Genomic DNA, 22,319 nt, shown 5'->3' on the forward strand with positions numbered 1-22,319 from the left:
ATGCAGTTGGATATTAGCTAGCAAAGAAACAAGAGGTTGTGAATGAGACATGTGAGCCACTTGGACTATTACAAAGTAACCTGGACTTAGTTCTATACAGGTGGGAAAGGCATAATTACTCATTCGTTTTAACATGATTTCCAAGCTGTTTCATTAGTGAAATATATCCTAGATTTAGATTCATTGTGATACAGTAAGGCTGGCTTTGTGTTTGCAAAAATACCCCCCTACAGTGCAAGATGCCACACTTTTGTGCAGCATATGGATGCTCAAATGAACGTTCCTTCAAAACAAGAGCCTGTGGAATCACCTTTTACTCGTAAGAAATGACTTGAGGGACATATTTAGGATAATTGTTACTAACTTAGTGGATTTGTACTTATATAATACAAGTTATTTTGACCCTGACGTTTTAGAAATGTTTCTACCATTTGTTTACATAATAATAATCACTGAATATTTCTTTTTCACATTTCTTTTAACATGTTACTGTTATTTAGGTTTTCATAATGGCATTCAAGCATAGGCTACATGAATTACCCCAACAATATCAGAATTTAGCTCAGTATGTTTGTCCTTACCATTAATGTTAAAGGTAAGAAGGGCGTAAAATGTTGTCAATAATTCATATATCTTGGTATCTTCTCATGTTTTTAAGGTTTCCCCAAAACACAGAGAAGAGGAGGCAATGCGAACTCGCTCTAAGAAGGGACGGTTTTGCTGCATCAAAAAACTGCAAACTGTGCAGCGAACATTTCAGGAGTGAGGATTTTGACAGGACAGGGCAGACTGTCCGGCTTAAGCGCACCTGTTAATAAAAGAAACCTTGATGTCATGTTACTGAATGTGTTTATTTAAAAATGTATAATAAAATATATGTAGGGGAGAACAGGTAAGATGAAGGAACCATCCCTTTGATCTTTAAAACTATACACATGAGTTGTCACGAGACCCTAAAATGAGAACGCAAACATCATTTCCAACTGGCTGTGGAATTCTTTGACTTTTGTGGTAGAATTATTTTTACGCTAAAGCAAATGGACCCAGGTCTAAACTTATACATTATGCATGTCAGTGATATTCAATGTATAGAACTATGTGAATCATTAGGAAAAGCTCATTCTGAATCATTAAATTAATTAGGTTTTATCAAAACGATGGCCATGGGGCAAGATGAACCAAAAGCCTTGGGGTAAATTGAACCAATATGAATCACAATTCATGTAATGTACATACACTATTTGTTCAGTTTAAGTTTAAAATATCATGTGGGTCAACTTACCCCTTTATATTTAATATATGTATTAATTAGAAATATATAATATCAAACTATTAAATGTTTAACATAAACACTGACGATTTAATTTCACTGTGTGTATGTGTGCAGCTATGGCAGGTAATGCTCTATCTACTTTTTTAATTTGATATGAAAGTCCATGGTTATAATTATCCGTAAATATGCAATGACATAACTACATCTCTGGCGTTTATAACAAATCAAACCGTTTAAAAATCGGTTGAAAATTCAGCAAGCTATGGTTAATTAAATAGTACATGCTCCATAGGCATTAATGTTATCAGCGAGCCAGCAGCCCCTTGGTAAGATGGCCGCCGCGTAGCGACGTCAGCCCTCATTGGCTCACAGCATCTGTAATCTATCTAGCCTTTCTATGTATATCTATGCCAGGCGTAAACTAACCGTGACGTCACCCGTTGGTTTCAACGCCGAGAAAATGAAGCCTGGATTTTGCTACTTCCTGGTCGCCGTTTTGGATTTTTTTGGAGCCAGTGACGTAAAAAGCGTCATCAAACAGGCTGGACCGGAGAGCTAAGGAGCTGGGCCTCTCTATCTTTAGTTCAGTGCAGTCTAAGATAGCAAATGCAGTTGGGAAGTCCTGTTTAACCCTTTACGCTTCAGTGTGTAGTAGGTATACCGCCGGCGGTACACCTACTAATTTGCATAGGAATTTCAAGAATGTCCGACGGCTGCAAACACGATTATACAAACACTATACGCCGATGGAAAGCTTAGATTCTCATGAATCCGCCGGTATAAACCACTTTCAGATGTGATTACCACAGCGGGTGAGAAAAACACATTGGTCCGACAAAAACGAATATTCATCCATCCGTTCTCTATACACGGCTTCAACGCACACAGCGCGACTCACATTTCCGGGTTCATTATTACACACAGAAAGAAAGATTCCACAAAAAACGGCCATAATCCAACCTTTTACATCCAGACAACACAAGCCAGTAAACTATTTTGTCCAAAACATGTCTTGAAGTCGGTATAAAATCCACAAATCGGTCGTTTTCAAGGAAATGCACCTCGCGATGTGCGTCCAATATTCCCTGTATTTTTCGTCATTTTTTTTATTTAAAAATAGAATATTAGCGATTTTTTTGTACTGAAAACGGCTGGAATTGACTGAAGCTTAAAGGGTTAAAGTTGTCAGGCATGTTCTGTGAAATTATATCTCTGTGTGGCCAAATGGGCAGGTGGCCAAGTCGGTCATACATGCAGTCTACCCAGGAGTGTATTACAGTGCTGACACTCTGTAGTCGAATTTGAAACCTATATGCTAAGTCCTTGTGGTCAAAATTTTGTCTCAACTTCATCAGTGTGAGTAAAAACTGGGTGCTTAAGGGCATGTTTTGGGCCTCGATGTCTACCACTTTATATGTCAGGGGAATCTGTGTTTGTGGTGCAGTGGGGTCATTTGGCACTTTAAAAAAGTCACACAAGCTGTTAAACTGTTCATATGTGAATCCAGTGCAGTACTGGAAATAACCAGGCACATGACTTTGGTTCAAAGACTCTGGAGTTAATATCAGTGCATTTTTAAATTTCCCTTCAAGTAACTTGAGCTGGCGGTTTTTTTCTTCAAGTTCCGTCTTCAAATTTATCATTTCCTTCTTTTGTTGTTCGAGTCTCTCCTTTAGAGTTTTCAGCTCCTCTTCTTGGTGGCCTGTATTGTTGTGTGCCTCTGTAAATGCAAATATGAAAGAAAAAAACATTCAGTTAATGACATAATTTTCTCTTTCACAGCTCCCTCTAGTTGAAAAAGCTTCAGAGTCACCACCAGCAAAACAAGCTTGTGAATTTCCAGATTTTCCCTTACCCCCTCATCCGTCAAATTTCACTACAGTGATGAATAAATATGAAACAAAGATGTACAGTAAAATCTCCATCACTTTGCCACAATCCATTGCCCTGGAGCATGACACCAGACAACAGGAGACAAACAACACCTTGCACGGTCTGACCGGCTTACGTCCACTTGTTTCAAAAGAATTTGCTCAAGAAAATCAAACTATGAAAGCCTAGCAGCCACCATTAAGACCACAGCCACTGGGCAGACAAGCGCTATGAAAAGAGGGATACGTCTTGAGCCCACAGCAGCAAAGTACTACTGTGAGATCACAGGAAATGCAGTGCTCCCATGTGGATTTGTGGTAAATCCTCATGCTCCTCACCTTGGCACTTCACCAGACAGGAAGGTCACTGAGATAGGGGACAGCAGAGGTCACGGCCTTTTGGAGATCAAGTGTCAATCAAAAGGAGAGCTACAAAGATTGTCCTTATCTCGTGAAACATGCAGATGGTAGCTACAAGCTAAAGGAGAGCCACACATATCACTACCAAATAACAGGACAGTTGGGACTCACAGGCATGCCATGCTGTGATTTCTTTGTGATGTGCTCAAAAGACTATCACCTGCAGCGCATTCATTTTGATGCAGCAAAATGGGGTGATATGAAAAACAAATTAGACCTGTTTTTCTTTGAGTACTTCCTCAGCAGATGCCAACAGTAATGACAAAAACAACAAAATAAAGCAAACACACCCTTTGTTAAACTCTTACTGTTATGGCTGTTGTTGCTTTCAAAAACACAAGACGTCCAAAACAGTCCGATTCGTCTTTTGAGGAGGAGGTTTACGACTCACTAATTTAAAAAGCACACACGGAGATCTATTATGATTCAAAAAACAAGTTTGAGATTTATTTTCGTTAACACAACTTAGGTATTCTCCGTTGTTGACTTTCTAGAAATACAAAAATAACGTAATTTTAGTGGTTGATAAACTGTCTCACTCCTCACTCCTTCAACACAAAAAGCAGAGCCCTCCAAGCGACAGCTGACCGCTCTCCCTTAATCAAGGGAGTGGGATGGCTCAACAAGTAGGAGGCAGGTGAGCAGTTAATCATAATCACAATTAGCAAAATGATCAAAATTATTCAAATAATCAATCATCAATTAATAGAAATAGGCTCCAACACTTACCATTGTTAGTTTCTGTGACACTGAGATGAGATGCTTCGTCAGTTGAATTCAAGGTGGAGGCTTCAGCATCCTGTTCATCACATCTGATTCTGTGAAAACACAGTTGTTAGAGTTTAAGTTACGATGCTTTTTGTTATTACTTATTAATACATTTCAATTAAATACTGTGGAAATTTAATTTTACTTATATTTGTAATAAATATATTGTATCATTGATGAGCGGTTGGTGGGGGGTAGGGTGTGGGCATTAAGGCTCGGTTAACAGTGACCTTTCTGTGATATTTTACTGTTTTATTTGTGTTCTTGGTGTTGTACCACTATATGACTGCTATTTTAAATGACCAAAATAAAATGCATTAAAAAAGTCTGACAATCCCAAATACTTACAATAAAATGCAGTCACATTTAACTATTTGACACAGGGATTTTGATTAGTCTCATACAATTGCACTGCACTAAATAACACAAACCTTTTTGCTGGAGGTTTTCTGCTTCCTCCTTGATGTTCTCTCCTCGAGAAAGAAGACAGAGCAGCCACAGGATTTGAGAATTCAGTTGTAGGGCGTCCGTCCACAAAAGGCTTCAAGATACAAGTATGTCAGAAGTTGTCTCTATATATCAACAGTTTTATTTTGCTCAAATAATACACAGTAGCTCAAGTTTTAAGAGAAGTAACCTTCCACTGAGACGTCTTTCTTTGCTAATGTTATCTGACCTAACACACAGAGCTACGGTTAGCTAATGTTAGCTAGCAACTTACCTTAGAACAGACGTAGGTGTTCTTATTGATTATTTTTCTCAAATAATACACAGTAGCTCAGGTTTTAAGAGAAGTAACCTTCCATTGAGACGTCTTTCTTTGCTAATGTTATCTGACCTAACACACAGAGCGGTTAGCTAATGTTAGCTCGCAACTTACCTTACAACAGGATTATTGATTTTGGAGGGATTTCGCTGATCATGCGGTCTCCCACACTGCTTAATTCACACGCGGCACCTTTCTTCTTGTGTCTTTGGCTTGGGGAATGCAAAAAAATCAACACCACCCTCCAAGCTTGCGGATAACGAGTGTCGGACTTGCAAATACCATACGCACACCGCTTCAGCATATTGTCTTCTGCTGAAAGCTTGACAGACCTCTCGTGCCTAGTTACAGTTGCTAAGGTAGGATTGGACAGTCGCCATTTGTGGGAGGGACTTAGCGAAGAGTCAATTGCACTACACAGTAACTGGCAGTATTTATAGGGTTAACTCAGTGTAGTTTTCTCGTTGCGCCAGCAGAGTGCGCTGTAGCGCTGCAGATCTCTTTTACTTTTTTTTTACGGCAGAAACTACAGAAAGACGTATTTCTATCGGATCGGGTTGAGCTGGTAACTTCTCTAAAAAGTTTAGTTGCAGGCATTTTTTCCTTGGAGTTTTAGCACTGTGGAGACTTTTCCCGCTGAGAGAGCAGAGATAAACCGCTGAGTGATATCTTTCTTATGTTTTTCCGTTGGATTAAGCTCCGGTGAGTCCACTTTTATCTTGCACTAGCTTAGCATGCTAGCGAATTTCACCACGATGATGTTACGGTGTGTCTGATATGCCGCGTTGTGCATTCTGTTATTCATGTAGGTGAAAATCTTTTTTTTAAAAGAAACAATCGGAGACAGACAATGATTGTGTCTTGTGATATGTTTGATGAAAATATGACAATTCTGTGATGTGTTTACTGAAAGCTAATGCTATTGAGTTAATCCATTTACACAGCTTTGTGTTGTTTTCTGTTATCACTGAATTCATGCCTTCAAAAATAGAGAAATATTAAATGTACAGTGAGTGGAGAGGTTTAGATTGTAATTGTAAACTACTGCTGTATGGATACTGGGAACTGACTGATGATATAGACTTACAAGTGATCTGAAGGGTTCAAACACCTTAACAATAGAGCAGGAAAAAAAAAATTGGAATGAATATACCCATTTCTCTGTGGTACAGGGCAATTTAAAAATTTGGCGAAAATGGCATTTTTCAAGAATTTAGGCATTTTTTTCACAAATTTTAATAAGTAACAAGGTTCATATGTTATAAAAATCTCAAAGTACCTTAAAAGTTCTCTCTAACCTAAAAATATCCAAGAGCTAGCTAGTCTCCTTAGACCTCAAAACGATGCCTATTTATGAAACAGACTGAAAAACACCATACATATATTGGCACAGAAACCAATGTGGGACATGGAGTAGAAACATGAAACTTTGTCTGTATAACAATAAACATCCGAATAATTGATATCTGAAGTATCAACATTGTTTCTTGAATCCTTCATGGCCAATTTAACCAAGAAATGCACTATGTTTTATAGGCGTTTTTTTAGGAATTCTAACTAATATATTGCAGTTAAAATGAGTTATATTGCCTTAGGTCCCATGTAAAACATGTAATTTGTCCCCAACTTATCACACCACTATTTCTGTCCTTTGAACTGCTTGAATTTCTCTGAAATCAGGCCATCATCTGCACCAGATATGTGGTACTGTCCACCACGGCGTGTTGAAGGAGCAGTGATTGGACAGAGGATGTGGGCTGTAGGCACCCACACTACGTCATCCTTTCTAGGCCATGTGAACTTCTTGCTGGGACCTTTTGGGTGCATGAATTTCACTTGCAAATCTTCAAATTCAGCTGATAAGTCAAATACGATACCGAGGCTGTCCTGAGAATGCAGTCTGGGAGTGATGCCATTTCTTCTTATTCAGTTACTGTATGAAAGAAAAACAATGTCTATATAATAATTAACTTCAGATATGCCCTTTGTAACTTATACTACGATGCTGATGCTTCAGATTCATCTTTCATCTTTAGTTGGTCATGTAAATGGTTCCTAAAAACAAAAACGAGGATCAAAATGTATAGTAAATTGATTCAGCAGTTGCTCATCTTTGGCACAAGAAACAAATATGAAAGTAAGTTCACACATACTTCACACATACTAGTTCCTCCAAAAAAAATTTGAACCGCGTACCATGTATCCCACATGCACTTTTTAATGCCTAAAGTTAGGCTATTTTGGGTCTACACCTGAGTTCAACAGCCTATAAATCAATAAATAAGCTTTATTTTAATGTTTTAAAACTTTTACCTTATGCAACTTTCATTAGTAAAGAAGAAAATTCATTCTTTCAATGTCTTTTCACAAGAATAAGTCCTAAAATAGAGGCATGAAAACCCAAATAAAGTCGCCCATGAAATAATAAGGATATTTTGGGAAATTCCACAGTCCAGTATTTTTTTATTTTCATTCATTTCTATACTTTTCTCACCAGAAGGGTAAAAGTTTTGGAAGGGGAAAAAATTCTGACCATGTAAAAGGAGTATAAATTGCTTTTTTAGTAGTTTAAAACCCTAAAATCATAGGCGAGGATTAAGTTTGGACTGACTATGGGTATTAGATTAGATCATTACTGCTTATACAGTATGTTTATAACCATAATACTTTGCATTTGTTCATAAAATTACCCAAATAAAGCCCAAAAAAATTTTTGGGAGGATCTGAGAAAGTGGTGCAACAAGCATTTGTTGAATTGACATGGAATGACTCAGGTTGTTTTTTGTACTAGTTGAAGTGGGGGCTGCACAGTGGAATAAGTGGTGAGCACTTTGCCTTGCAGCAAGAAGATCCTCGGTTCAAATCCCGGGGTGGGCCTGGGATCTTTCTGCATGGAGTTTGCATGTTCTCCCTGTGCATGTGTGGGTTTTCTCTGGCCACTCCAGCTTCCTCCCACAGTCCAAAAAATATGCTGAGGTTAATTGATTACGACTCTGAATTGCCCGTAGATGCGACAGACTGGTGACCTGTCCAGGGTGTCCCCTGCCTTCGCCTGAGTCAGCTGGGATAGACTCCAGCACCCCCCACGACCCCAGTGAGGATAAAGCGGTGTATAGAGAATGGATGGATGGTTGAAGTGGATGCTGAACAGCGAGCCAGGTTCCAGTGAGCTTCGTAAAGTGAGGAGCGGATCAACACGCGTGGAGGGTGTGAGACCTCGACTCTGCTTTATTGTGCGGCAAGGGGAAAGGAGAAACTCATCTCTTCTGAAATCCAGCTAAGACATTTCAAACAAAATTATACTACCCGGGTAGATGAACTAAACTGAACACACACACGCACACACACACACACACACACATCGTCGCATTGTCCATTTTAAAAAAAAATTTTCCAAGTGCACTTGGTAACAAATTGGTTATACTTACTGTTACTGTTCTGTTGGGATTTGTGCAGAGTTGAATGGTCATTTATGTGACCAGTTACAATTTAAGGTTTATCACTTTAATAATAAAAGTTAAATGAAAGCTGTTCACTAAAATATTGTCCTTGTACAACTATCCTTCTAGAGCGAACCTAACGTTACCATTGCCAGAGATAAAGCCCATATATATACACTAAGTTGTGTTATATATATTTTTTTAGATTTAGCGGTATGGCTCAGTGGGTAGAGTGGCCGTCTTGTAACTGGAAGGTTGCCGGTTCGATCCTCGGCCTGTCATGCTCATGTCGAGGTGTCCCTGAGCAAGACACCGAACCCCTAATTGCTCCTGATGGGTTGTGGTTAGCACCTTGCATGGCAGCTCCCACCATCAGTGTGTGAATGTGTGTGTGAATGGGTAAATGTGACATATCATCATGTAAAGCGCTTTGGATAAAAGCGCTATATAAATACAACCATTTTCCTATTGTAGTAGTTCATATTCACCCTTTTTGGCTGCACTGATTCTACTACGTATTACAACTAACTTTGCAATGTGTTTAATGTGCGCCCACACACGCTCTGCCCCTCTCAAAGCGTGCACTCAGATTCTACGGTAGTTCAAGGGCATGGCATTTGTTTACAAAAGTGAACACACTTGATGTAATTTGCACTGTTTTAATTATCCAAAGAATATATTTTGCTTTGTTTTGTAAAGACTTAAGTTGACCAATAGTAGTCTGAATAACTGTGATTTCAGTTAGACTAAAATAATCATGATTATTATTTTTCCTATAATCGACCAGCCCTATTGTCACAATTCACTTAATTTCTTGTGACAGATTTCATGTGGCTTTTAACTGTCATAGTCCAGATGTTTTTGAGCTGGTTTATGGTTAATATCTGTAATTTCAGGGCATATTCACATGGATTAAAAAAAGCTGGCATAAAAGCTAATGCATTCTGTCTGAAGAGCAATTGAACTAAAAATTAACTATTTGGTTTATTATTTAATCATACAGGTCTCAATTGTCAGTTGAAATGACTCATTTGGCAGATTTGTTGAGCTAGGTTCTAACAAAAAACATAGATTCATCATTGCCCATATTGTATTTGGAGATTTATTTCAGAAATGGTTAATCGCCCACAGAAAAATATAGTTTATATATTAATCAAAAGCTAGAATTACATCAAATTTACAGTTAAGTCTTATTTTTAAATCCCTTGAAGCCCATTGATTGTAAGCTCCAGTATGAGCTCTGTAGAATGCTGCCACATGACCCCAGCCCGGTTTATGACAACGACGAGCTGGTTGTTGTCATTTTTAAGAACATGACTATGTACTATGCATTTGTCTCATTTCAGGTAAATGCAGAGTTCAAGAGATTGACAACGTTTCCGCTCCAGTCCTGTTTCTTCTCTCAGCTGGACATTTTGTCTGACAAACTTCTAACCTTGTATCAGAAGAGGGGAGACGAATTGGAAAGAAGCTGAAGCAGCTGATGGAACACACGACAGACGTAAGAGGAGAGAGAAGTGGTTTTAACCCATAAGAAGCCAGGCATATGTTTTCCTTTTAGAAAAGTGATGGGGGAAATAACGGAATAAAGAGACTTCGATTAAGACATTTCTGCAGTCCATGTAGAATCCCAGCGTCCAGTCTGTAAAATGGTGCTTTTGGTGTTAAAGGAGACATTATGCAACATCAACTTTTTAGAGCTTTTACCAATGTTATGACATTGTTCCCTCATCAGAACATATCTGAAGTGCTGTTTCACTTCATTCACTCTGTTTTCAGTAATCCTGTTTCTTCTACTGCTGAAGTGCTCCAATCTGTACTTACATATACAGAATTATATTGTCATAAATGAAACACAAAACTGTCTTCTACATTTCTGAATTCCATAATCCATCAGCAGACCTTTTTCTGAGCAGTTCTGTGCTCCAAAATGTTCATCACAGCGTCATTCCCACTGTTGGCTGCAGAGTTTATTTAGACTTGAAGATGTAACTGAAGCTAGAGCTAGTTAATCTGCTGTGGTTGGTTGAATCTTCCTGTCACTTTCTAAGAGGATGACCAGTAGGAAAAGATGGCTAGAAGTAGGCGGTGTGTGTTTTTGTGCATAGAACTGTATGATTTAGGAATGGTACTGAGATCTGTTCAGCATCCAGGGAAGAAGATGTCAGTTCTGGGAGGGAGTGCGTTTTGAAGGCATTATGCGTCTACTTCAACGAAGACCCTGACAGCCTGATTAAAGAGCATGTGGTGAGTATAATATTCATGGTTGCATATAATGGAAACATGTTTCAAGTATTAAAAGGTAGTGTATGTAGCAGCATGCTCTCTTAATGATTAAAAAAGGCAGTACAGTCACAATTCAACCCGGGTTACCTAAAGCTGCATGTCGAGAACTCACACTGATTCTTACCTACTTTCAGTGAAACATTGCAGGTAAAGATCAATTTGAAACTTTTACTGTAAGTTTCTGGCTTATAGAAATGGAAATTCCTGATGGAGATTTTAGATATTATTATTTAGTCTTTGAATAAACTAGTTATTACAGAAAAATGTAATTTCACTTCATTTGTGGGGGTAAAAACTCAATAAATCAGGTTTTAGAATTAAAAGTCAATTTAAAAAAAACACCACACACAACTTGAAAATATTAAAGTACAAGACTGGAAAATGTGGTGTCTGTAGGTTTCTACTTGAAACACTAAAGCAACTTTTTTGCTGAAACTATGCATCTGACATTTAATAGTACTGTCTACTGTTCCAGTCCATTTTTGCCATTTTACTGTATATTTGTGTTATTAGCAGGTTTGCGCTCCAAAACAGTGTGTGCTGTTGCTCGTGGTCACACATGAACAGCAATCTGGATTTTTCTGAGCGGGTATGAAGAGCCCATATTTGGTGGATGTGGATGGAGTTTTCATGTTTTGCTCCACTTAGAGAGCAGATATTGTTCCTAGTGTGTGAGAAAATGCATTTTGAGAAAACAGCCTTTGAATTTACATCATGTCAAATATTTTTGTGAATTAAGCAATGTTTCAGTTATTAATAGTAAAATCAATATTTGATTTGAACTAGGCCTCTGTCAAGATAACACAATTTGAAGTTTGAAAAATGTTGCAATAAACAATAATACTGAAGACCATTTTAAGGCACTGAAGTTGTAACTCTGACATAAAAATGACAGTAAACCGTATTCTAAATTTACTTAACCTTACCTTTAATAAGACAAGTTGCAATAAACATGAAGCACAATGAAACACCATCGACTTAAGTAGAAATGCTCAAATATTACAGAAATAACAAATGCCAGTGTACAAAATAAATATTGAGCCCCAAAAATATATATTTTTTAATCTGTCATTTAATGAACAACAAAGGTCGGAAACGTCACTCTGTGGTGTAAGCAGTAAAATGTTTGAGAGCCAATTAGTTGTGCAGATTTTTCTTCTACCTCTATTTAGATTCCATAAACTTGTGAATGTTCCTTGGAGATTTATTTACACGACCCGTTTGTCCCACTTGTTCCAGCCGTTACTATTTACCACACCATGCATCACTCCAACTTTTTCATATGTGGCATCCAGAAGTTGTTAAAGTGTACTGACTTTTTATGTCATTGTAGGGAAACAGCAAAGCCATCTTTGTGGACTACGCAGAAGACACCACTGTGGGAATCTTCACTGCAAAACAACATGAGGCCCAGTCCAAAGCAGATGACATCGGAATCATCCTGGAAGACCAAATAGTCCTCCAAGAACTGGACAATGTTCCACTGGCCCTCCTCTTTGGACTCCTGTATGCCCTAAACATGGACTATCTCCTCAGCAGAAGTACGTTTTTTGAAGTGGTCCAAATGGTGATCATGGAGCTTGATGGGGGCAGCCTTTCCAAAAAAGCTCAGGTCCTGAAAAACGGACTTCTTGAATACTGGTTTATGATGTTTGATGTTTCCATTTTGCACTGGCCTTTGGGCCTCATGTTGTCTTGCAGTGTTTGTTTAAAAAAAGTTGCTATTGATAGGTTTATGCAATTGTTATTCAAGTGTTTCACTTAACTGTGTTTAAAAAAAAAAAAAAGACAAGGTCGGTCTGGATGGTCAGACTGTCTTTGTTCACATGTTTATTTCTTGTGGCTGTAAGTCACTCCATATTTGAATGTAATCCTAATCCTACCTAATAGTTGTGAAGTATACTGGCTGAACACTTGGTTCATATTGTCTTAACAGAGATGCAAACTTGACATTTTAAAGGTTTTAACCATGTTATCTGAGGTCCCCAAAGGAGTGTTTTGAAGCCTCAATTCTGCATATGTGCGCTTTAAGTTGAATGTGGAAGGAGCACATTTCTGTAGATTAAATGCATTGTTTGAGATGAAATATTTCACTGTTAAAACAGGTAAGAAATATTAAATCAGCCTGTTTGATGATTGAGTGCTGTGTTTTGATTGCTTTGTAGGTCAACACAAATATAGCTTCAGCAGAAGTCATTTAGGTTGCATCAGTAGAACTGTATCATATATAGAATATAAAACTTGATCATGCATTGTAGATTTAAACAAATGAAACGCCAACAAGATGACATAAACACATGTCTGATACAAATGCTTGATGCATGTATAACATGGGTCAAGAATGAAAAAGAAACATGATTTGACTAAAGGATTTTAACGTGAAATAATAATGCATATATTAATAGCATATATTAATCGTGGGGATATTGGTTGAATATGTGTTCAAACCAAAGCACAACATAATTTCACGCAACCGCTGTCGTAATTTTTTATGCAAATCCGGCGACGTTTTTGTTTCAGTGCAGTGTGCATCATTTAAGCCATAGCAACAGAAGGCAAGAAGGCCTGCCGAACTTTGAACTTTCCCATTTCCATTTGGATCGTCAACATGAAGGTAAGAAAATTATGTTTATGCTTTTCTCATCAGCTGATCTTCTCTGAACACTGTGTTTTGCTGTATAACCGTACAGGGGAATGTGCTGATAAAACTGTTAGTTTGTTTAGCATGGAAAGATCGGTGGAAAATGGTCCATTTCTCATAAAATGATTTCAATGTGCCGAGATCAGTAAAATGAATAATTTACATGTTCACTGTGAAAAACGTCAATTATTTGTATTTTATAAATTGATATTTGTTATTTCACAATGTTCGAAAATTAGACGATTTTTCCGTGCACGTTAAGGACTAAAAATGGGTAAATAATGGTGTCAAAAAGTTTCAGAAACAAGATGATAATTGAGCTTCGTTTTATAAAATGCTCTAAATATAATCCCAGAATCACTGAAGGTCCTCGGAGCCTCTTTTTAAACTTTCTGAAGCAAAATTCTGTTTATTTTATTGTTGAATATTCATTTCAATGTGCTGAGAGCAGTAAAATGATTTGTGTGTTAGCTAACTGAGAAAACGTCAAAGATCTGTATTTTATAAATGGTTGTTTGTTCTTTTACGATGTTTGGCCGTAAAATTAGACTTTTTGTTTCAAGAAATATTTCATTTTTAGTGTATATTGAGTGAAAAACAGTGTAAAAAAATCTGTATAATTTGGCTTCAAAAAATTAAAAAGCAATATGGCGACTGGGCTATTTTTCATACAATGCTCCAAATTGGTAACCATGGAGACGATGGAACTGTTCGGCTATGTTCACACTGCAGGCTCAAGTGACCCAAATCGGATTTTGTTGCTCCTATGCGACCTGTATCCTGATCTTTTCATGACAGTCTGAACGACACAGATCCGAGTTTTATTACCTCCGCCATGAAAATACAATACAATACTTCAATTTCTAAATCGTGCATAAATGTATGTGAATACAATGTTCCATGGGAATGTCAATATCCTTGGCGGAGGTCTGCGCTCTCCGAGTGCTTTTCTAGTTGGAAATGTGAACGAACCTCGCCAAAAAAAATCTCTGTACATTGGGGGTTGAAATCAAATGGTAAATGATTTCAAAATGGTTATTTTACAGATTTGTCCTGTTTTCATCAATTACAGAAAAAAATCACCCCCCGCGACCCTAGTGAGGATAAAGCGGTGTATAGAGAACGGATGGATCTAGTAAAAATAATATTCATGCACATTTTGACTGTAAAGACATTTTTAAAAAAAACGTAACTAATGCCTAAATCAACAGACTGTAATTTTCTTGTTATTTCAGTGTTTTGCTATTGTTGATTAAAAATAGTGGAATACTGCATTGATCAAGTGAAAATAACACTAAATATCTGTATTAATACTTTTAAAATTAATTAGAAATACAACAACAAAATAATAATAATAATTTGTTATAGTTTTACAGACAATTTAAAACATAATCCAATGATTAATATTATGGTTATTTTAATATAAATTTTATTTAAATGCATCACAGATATTTCCTGTTCCATTATTTTTTAACCCATATTCACAGTGGTTTACTGTACTATTATCGTTACAAATAGTGGAATAGTGTACTGTCCAAGTGAAAAAGAACAGCAAATATCTGTATTTATTTTTTTAAAACATTCTTCTTCTTCTTCTTATTTTCTCGTAGTAGTAGTAGTATTACAGAAAATATAATCTGTAATACAATAATTATTATTTGGTTATACTTTATTATTATTTTAATTTAAATACTTTACAGATATTTTAATCTATATTCACAGTAGTTTACTGTATTATTATTGTTAAAAGATCATTTTGTAAAATAGATTGAGTTTTTTGCATTTTGATGCATGGTATAGATGAATTTGGAGTTAAAAAAGGTGAAATAGATATGAAACGAGGGAGAACTAAAACGAGGAGCATTCATGAGAGCTGGTTTGTGACGTTGCAGAGCTGTGTGGGTTTTTAGTCTCTGCTGACTAAAGAAACAAAGTGAGGATTTTAGTTGAGAAGTTTCATTCTGGATCAGTCCCTGAGCAGAAATGTGAAGCATCTTCCTGAAACCCTGAAGCTGGAGTCGATCAGAGACTCAGGGTGCAGCAACATGTTCCCCTCTGAGTTCCTCTGAGGTTCTCCTGAGCGTCCCTCTTTGAGCAGCTTCACCTCTTTGCTCCAGTTTCCTGAGAGTCTGTGTTGAAATGTTGTTTTTGTTTCTGTTTCCAGCGGACTTCGGACTTCTCGCGAGACTCCAGGTGTAGTACACCCTCACCCTCACCTCCACCCTCACCTCCACCTACACCCTCACCCTCACCTCCACCTACACCCTCACCCTCACCTCCACCCTCACCTCCACCTACACCCTCACCCTCACCTCCACCTACACCTACACCCCTCACCCTCACCTCCACCCTACACCTCACCTACCTCCACCCTCACCTCCACCTACACCTACACCCTCACCCTCCACCTCCACCTACACCCTCACCCTCACCTCCACACCTACACCCTCACCCTCACCTCCACCTCCACCCACACCTCCACCATGCTCTCCCCCTCCCTCCAAGCGTCCTCGCTTGTCTTCCCCCTCTCTACTCTCTCCCCTACCTCCCCCTGGAGGTCATCGTCCATGCTTTCCCCCTGGCTTCCGCCCCTTCTTTCCCTCCTCTTCTCCTCTGCCTTCCCCCGTTTCCCCTTTGCCTCTTCCTCTTCCTCCTCCTCTTCCTCCATGCTTTCCCCTCGCTTCCTTCTTTCCTCTTCCTCCCCCTCTTCCTCCTCCTCTTCCTCCCCTTTCCTCTCCTCTTCTTCCTCTTCCTCCTCCCCCTCCCTCCAAGCGTCCTCGCTCTTCTTCCCTCTCTCCTCTCTCCTCTACCTCCCCCTCTCGCTCTGCGCTTTTTCTCCAGTCCCTCACTCTATCTCTCCTCCTCCCCTCTCCTTCACCTCCTCTTCGCCTGTACCGGCCTCTTCTCCTCCTACTCCCCCTCCTACTCTCCTCTCACTCTCCCTCTCGCTCTTCTTCTCCTTCACCTCCTCCCTCTCCTCCTCCCACATTCTCCCCTCTCTCCTCCCCCTCTTCCTCCTACTCTCCCTCTCCTCTTCCCTCATTCTCCCCTCGTCCCTCCCCCTCCTCCTCCCCCTCCCCTCCTACTCTCCCCTCTCCTCTTCCCACATTCTTCCCCTCTCTCCTCCCCCTCCTCCTCCCCCTATCACCTTGCTTTTCTCGTGTCCCTAACTCCCTTCTCCTTTCCTCCTCCCTCCAACTCTTTTTCCTCTCGTCTTTACCGTTTTCTGAATGACCCTCCGTCATTCTCTTTTATCCCCTACCCTCTTTTTCTCCCCTCCCTCACTCCATCTCTTCTCCTTCTTCTTCTCCCCCCATCTCTTCCTTCCCCTCCTCTTCCCCTGTACCACCCTCTCTCCCCCTCCTACTCCCCCTCTCTCACCTCCACCTTCACCTCCACCTTCACCTTCCACCTCCACCTTCACCTCCACCTTCACCTCACCTTCACCTTCACCTTCCACCTCCACCTTCACCTTCAACTCCACCTCCACCTCCACCCTCCCATTCATCTTCATCCGGGAGATGGGAGAGAGAGGGGGAGGGAGGAAAAAAAGAGTGAGAAGATCAGGAGAAGATCAGGAGAAGATCAGGAGGAGGAGAGGTTCTCGTCCTCCTCCTGATCTTCTCACTTCTCTCAGGAGGAGGGGTTCTCCTCCTCCTCCTGATCTTCTCACTCTTCTTTTTCTCCCTCCCCTTCTCTCTTGCTATCTCCTCTTTCTAATCTTCTCACCCTTCTTTTTGGGGAGAAAAAGAAGGGTGAGAAGATCAGGAGGAGAGGGAGTAGGTCGGAGAGAGAGGGGAAGGGAGGGGAGCCCTCCCCCTCTCTGTCCTTTCTCCTCCTCCTCTCCTTCTGATCTCACCCTTCTTTCTGGGGAGAAAAGGAAGGGTGAGAAGATCAGGAGGAGAGGGAGTAGATCGGAGAGAGAGGGGAAGGGAGGGGAGCCCTCCCCCTCTCTGTCCTATCTCCTCCTCCTCCTCCTTCTGATCTCACCCTTCTTTTTGGGGAGAAAAAGAAGGGTGAGAAGATCAGGAGGAGAGAGTAGATCGGAGAGAGAGGGGAAGGGAGGGGAGCCCTCCCCCTCTCTGTCCTTTCTCCTCCTCCTCCTCCTTCTGATCTCACCCTTCTTTTTGGGGAGAAAAGAAGGGTGAGAAGATCAGGAGGAGAGGAGTAGATCGGAGAGAGAGGGGAAGGGAGGGGCCTCCCCTCTCTGTCCTATCTCCTCCTCCTCCTCCTTCTGATCTCACCCTTCTTTTTCTCCTCCCTCTCTCTCCTATCTCCTCCTCCTCTCTGTCCTATCTAATCTATCTTTCTTCGGGGGTTGCCTACATTCTTCTTCCCCTCCAAGTTTTTCTGTTGAGGGACCTCCTGACAAACATACAGATTGGTGACAAACATGCAGGAGGTCCCTCTTAGCATTTTTTACTAACCAGTGTGTGAGTTTCTCTCCCCAGATACCTCCTGCCTTACCTAAGAGGGCTGCTGGACTTGCTGCCAGCCAACCTCCAGGTAAGAAGGTTCACAAACCTTTCATTTATTAAATTTACCCTGTTTTATTTTAAGCATTTTAGCTACGTGTGATTTTCTGAATGGGATCTGGTCAGATTTTATTTGAATGAATCTCTGTGATTATGTCTGATCAGATCTATTCCAACTTTATTTGAATGAATTATCTTCGATTGTATTTGTGTGATTCTGTCTGAGCTCGGTTCTTGTCGGTGGGACTCTGGTCAGGGTGCCCGTCAGAGGTGTGGGCGGATCTGGGGGGATTGTGGGAAACCTCCTGTGGTGCCCCCCTTACAGTGAAGCTCCGCTCTGTCAGAAGGTGAACAGGATGCAGACGGCATGTCACAGAGAAGCAACATGTGCATCTGTATCCCACCCTGGACCCACAGTGGAGTCCACAGTGACAATGTCACAGTTCAGGGTGACCGAGCCCCAACAGAGATGAAGCCAGAGACGACGACCAGCCTCTGAGGAGAAGAAAGAACAACTTTATTGAGACTTTACCGGATGCACTGATAATTTAAATGTGCTTAAGAAAGAATGATCCAACAGACACTGCAGGGATTTAGCATGTAGCACATCACAGTCTGACAAATGTAGTGATGTCAGAATCAATTGAAAAATACATCTGTATCTCTCTTTTTTTGTTTTAAAGAACTGGTGCTTCAACGACATCAAGCAGATTCAGACAGGATGGACCAGAGATGACGGGAGGCAGATCCAGGACTAGTGCATGACTCGAGAGACCGTGCAATTAACACAAGGTAAGTTTATCAAATAAACTGGCTAATTAGAAACTTAATGTTAATATGAGTATGTGAAGTAATTTAGCTCAGATGTAATTATTTATCTCTGAGTCAATTAAAGTTTTCTCTTCTTTTTGCTGTCTTTAGAGCCATCTCTCCAAGACCCCGATCTTATGAAAGATCAGATCAAGAAAGCAGACAAGGAACAGCCCATGAAGTGAATCCAGATTATGGCAGAGGGACGATTATTACAGTGACGCAAAAGGTGATACAAAGACTAAATCTAATACTATTGTGTTTATTGTGTTTGTATACTGACAGTCAATAGAAACTTTGAGGCAGAAATGTACGCAGAATTCTACTTGTAGGGGGGTTGTAATTATTCATTGTGGATTTACTGATGATCTAGTGCCCTGGTAGTTGAGATAATGATGAGTTGTCATTTTGTCATGATTCATTGCACATGGGTTGGTCACTTTGCAAAAGTGAACCAAATACACACCAAGCAATACTCAGTGAGTATCTGCACAATTTGAGAATGGGTTTTGAAGGCCTATATAAAGGCCCAAAAAGGCCACCATTGTTAGTGCAGTGAACAGCATCATGCCGCGTCTATCACATGAACGACGTCTCCGGGCACTGGGTATGGTGGAGGCCGGTTTGAGCTACAGTGATGTAGCCAGGCGTATGGGCTGTTCCCAACCCACAATCAGAAGCCTGGTCCAAAGCATGCGCCAAACTCCCCAAATTCATTGCTTATACAGATAAAGTCATTGAGAAGACACTGTCATGTTGCAGTGAGAGCTCCAGATGATGTATACATCACAGCACAGGTCTAATTTCAGTCAAACTCTATGATATCCTGATATTTTTGTTATTACACCAAATGAAAGGTGACTTTGAACACTAAAATGCACCATCTCTGAGTCCGTTGGTGCAGTTAACCTTTGTAATGTCTCTAAGTTCTGTTAGTTGTTCATTCTCCCACCTGCCTCTCCCTCAGAGTTTCTATCTGAATTTTCAGAGTTCTTCACTGATTTTATCTCAGTACAGACAGAGTCATGATAACAGGTGACTTAAATATCCATGCAGACGCTGTGAATGACAGCTTCAACTGCAGTTAGCTCATTGTTAGACTCAGTTTTTCTCAAAATGTTCATTTTCCAGCCCAGGCTGCTGGAGGATTTCCTCTCTCCTCTCCTCTTTGTCTTCATACAGTTAGATGTATGTCACTGACTTTGTGTTTTGTCCTCTGCAGGTTTCTCTGGATCTGGAGCTGCATGTTTCTGATCTGCTGTTATCGGGCCTCAGTGACCTCCAAAGTCTTCATGTTCTCTCCTTCCTCTCTACCCTCAACCCAGCCAGAAGTTTTTTTAAAATTTCCAACAACTTTTTTTCCTCCACACGGGCACCGCATGCTTGATCTGATCAACAGCAAAAAGAGAGATCCTCAAATAAAAAACAAAAGAACACAATAGAACTGTATCTGTTTGTTTAAAAGTGTAACATAATGCACCCTTCCTTTTATATTTATTTTTGGAGAGCATGTGTTATGGTTCTCAAACTAAAATCAGTTTTAAAAAATGTGCTTTCAAAACACTGGTTTCTCACAAACACCTGGACTCCATCTTAAAGCTGCACAGCATTTGAACATACTGCTGGTTGTGAGTTTACTTGGAGTAAATACACTAAAGTTAACCGTTTGTATCTGAAATTCAGTCATAATGTGCACCAACTAGTGTCTGTTGTGGTTGACAATAAAGTGGCTATTCTGTTCTATTCTGATTAATCTCTGCTCATGCTGCATCTTGTCCTAGATGACAGGACGCATTCAGTCCCTGGATGTGTTCCAGGCAGAAAAGTGAGTTTTTGTTACAATAGGAGGAGCAGTTTAAGTGCTTCGGTCCTGTAGATTGTTTCAGAATGAAAACTGCAGATTTGAAATCCTCAGTGTGTGTGTGGTCAGTCATTAGAGATGCTCCCATCCTGAGCTGTGCAACATAACCAACTGTTATGCATTGTTGCCTGTTTTGGTTCTCCCTTGTGTCGTATGCTGTTCACTACAGTTCAACACTTTCATTTAGCAGACGCTTTTATCCAAAGCGGCGCATCTGAAGTAGATACAGCACACAGTTGATGCCCCTGAACACATCATCAGTGATGCTTCCTGGACTGTTTCGGCACTGTTTCAACATCACACTCCGTCACCCAGGACCATAGATATACATAGAAAGGCTAGATGGCTGATGGGATTTTCGCCGGCGTCGTCACCGGTCGGCCATCTTACCTAGGGGGACTTTTCCGGAGCGCTCTGTCGTAGTGGATGGAAGGCGAGCGACCTACACAAACAAAAATACACTTAATTTGCTGAATTCTTGACGGATTTACAAACGGTTTGGTTTATTAAAAACCTCATTAACGTGGCTATGATTGCGCAGACCTGTTGAAATTGCAGTTTTTCTTTTCGAAAATCGCTGCATAGTTGTGTGTTTGTTACAGCCATTTGCAAGGCTGCAATCTGGGAGTTTCAATTATGTCATTTATGTCTAAATGACAATTTGTGTGGATGCAGTTGGATATTAGCTAGCAAAGAAACAAGAGGTTGTGAATGAGACATGTGAGCCACTTGGACTATTACAAAGTAACCTGGACTTAGTTCTATACAGGTGGGAAAGGCATAATTACTCATTCGTTTTAACATGATTTCCAAGCTGTTTCATTAGTGAAATATATCCTAGATTTAGATTCATTGTGATACAGTAAGGCTGGCTTTGTGTTTGCAAAAATACCCCCCTACAGTGCAAGATGCCACACTTTTGTGCAGCATATGGATGCTCAAATGAACGTTCCTTCAAAACAAGAGCCTGTGGAATCACCTTTTACTCGTAAGAAATGACTTGAGGGACATATTTAGGATAATTGTTACTAACTTAGTGGATTTGTACTTATATAATACAAGTTATTTTGACCCTGACGTTTTAGAAATGTTTCTACCATTTGTTTACATAATAATAATCACTGAATATTTCTTTTTCACATTTCTTTTAACATGTTACTGTTATTTAGGTTTTCATAATGGCATTCAAGCATAGGCTACATGAATTACCCCAACAATATCAGAATTTAGCTCAGTATGTTTGTCCTTACCATTAATGTTAAAGGTAAGAAGGGCGTAAAATGTTGTCAATAATTCATATATCTTGGTATCTTCTCATGTTTTTAAGGTTTCCCCAAAACACAGAGAAGAGGAGGCAATGCGAACTCGCTCTAAGAAGGGACGGTTTTGCTGCATCAAAAAACTGCAAACTGTGCAGCGAACATTTCAGGAGTGAGGATTTTGACAGGACAGGGCAGACTGTCCGGCTTAAGCGCACCTGTTAATAAAAGAAACCTTGATGTCATGTTACTGAATGTGTTTATTTAAAAATGTATAATAAAATATATGTAGGGGAGAACAGGTAAGATGAACGAACCATCCCTTTGATCTTTAAAACTATACACATGAGTTGTCACGAGACCCTAAAATAGAACGCAAACATCATTTCCAACTGGCTGTGGAATTCTTTGACTTTTGTGGTAGAATTATTTTTATGCTAAAGCAATGG

The 22,319-nt window shown here is 39.9% G+C and overlaps 2 long non-coding RNA genes across 11 annotated transcripts in view; both read left to right on the forward strand.

Moving 5' to 3' along the window:
- The window catches only part of LOC127537468 (uncharacterized), a 46,642-nt gene extending 24,527 nt beyond the window's left edge, over positions 1-22,115 (forward strand). For 2 of the 10 annotated variants that reach the window (XR_007947121.1, XR_007947119.1), the window contains exon 5: positions 659-835. This is a non-coding gene — a long non-coding RNA (uncharacterized LOC127537468). Of the gene's footprint in view, positions 1-658; positions 836-3,055; positions 4,386-10,053; positions 10,786-12,157; positions 12,965-19,972; positions 20,019-20,798; positions 21,913-21,938 lie in introns of those variants that run through there. The other 8 variants (XR_007947115.1, XR_007947111.1, XR_007947114.1 and 5 more) reach the window with 7 other exon arrangements.
- LOC127537470 (uncharacterized) lies at positions 17,881-18,920 on the forward strand. The gene is made up of 3 exons (XR_007947130.1): positions 17,881-17,971; positions 18,624-18,732; positions 18,862-18,920. It is a non-coding gene; the product is annotated as an uncharacterized LOC127537470 (long non-coding RNA).
- Positions 22,116-22,319: the final 204 nt, after the last annotated feature.

This window comes from Acanthochromis polyacanthus, chromosome 15 (assembly GCF_021347895.1).
Source record: "Acanthochromis polyacanthus isolate Apoly-LR-REF ecotype Palm Island chromosome 15, KAUST_Apoly_ChrSc, whole genome shotgun sequence".
Lineage (NCBI taxonomy): Eukaryota > Metazoa > Chordata > Actinopteri > Pomacentridae > Acanthochromis > Acanthochromis polyacanthus.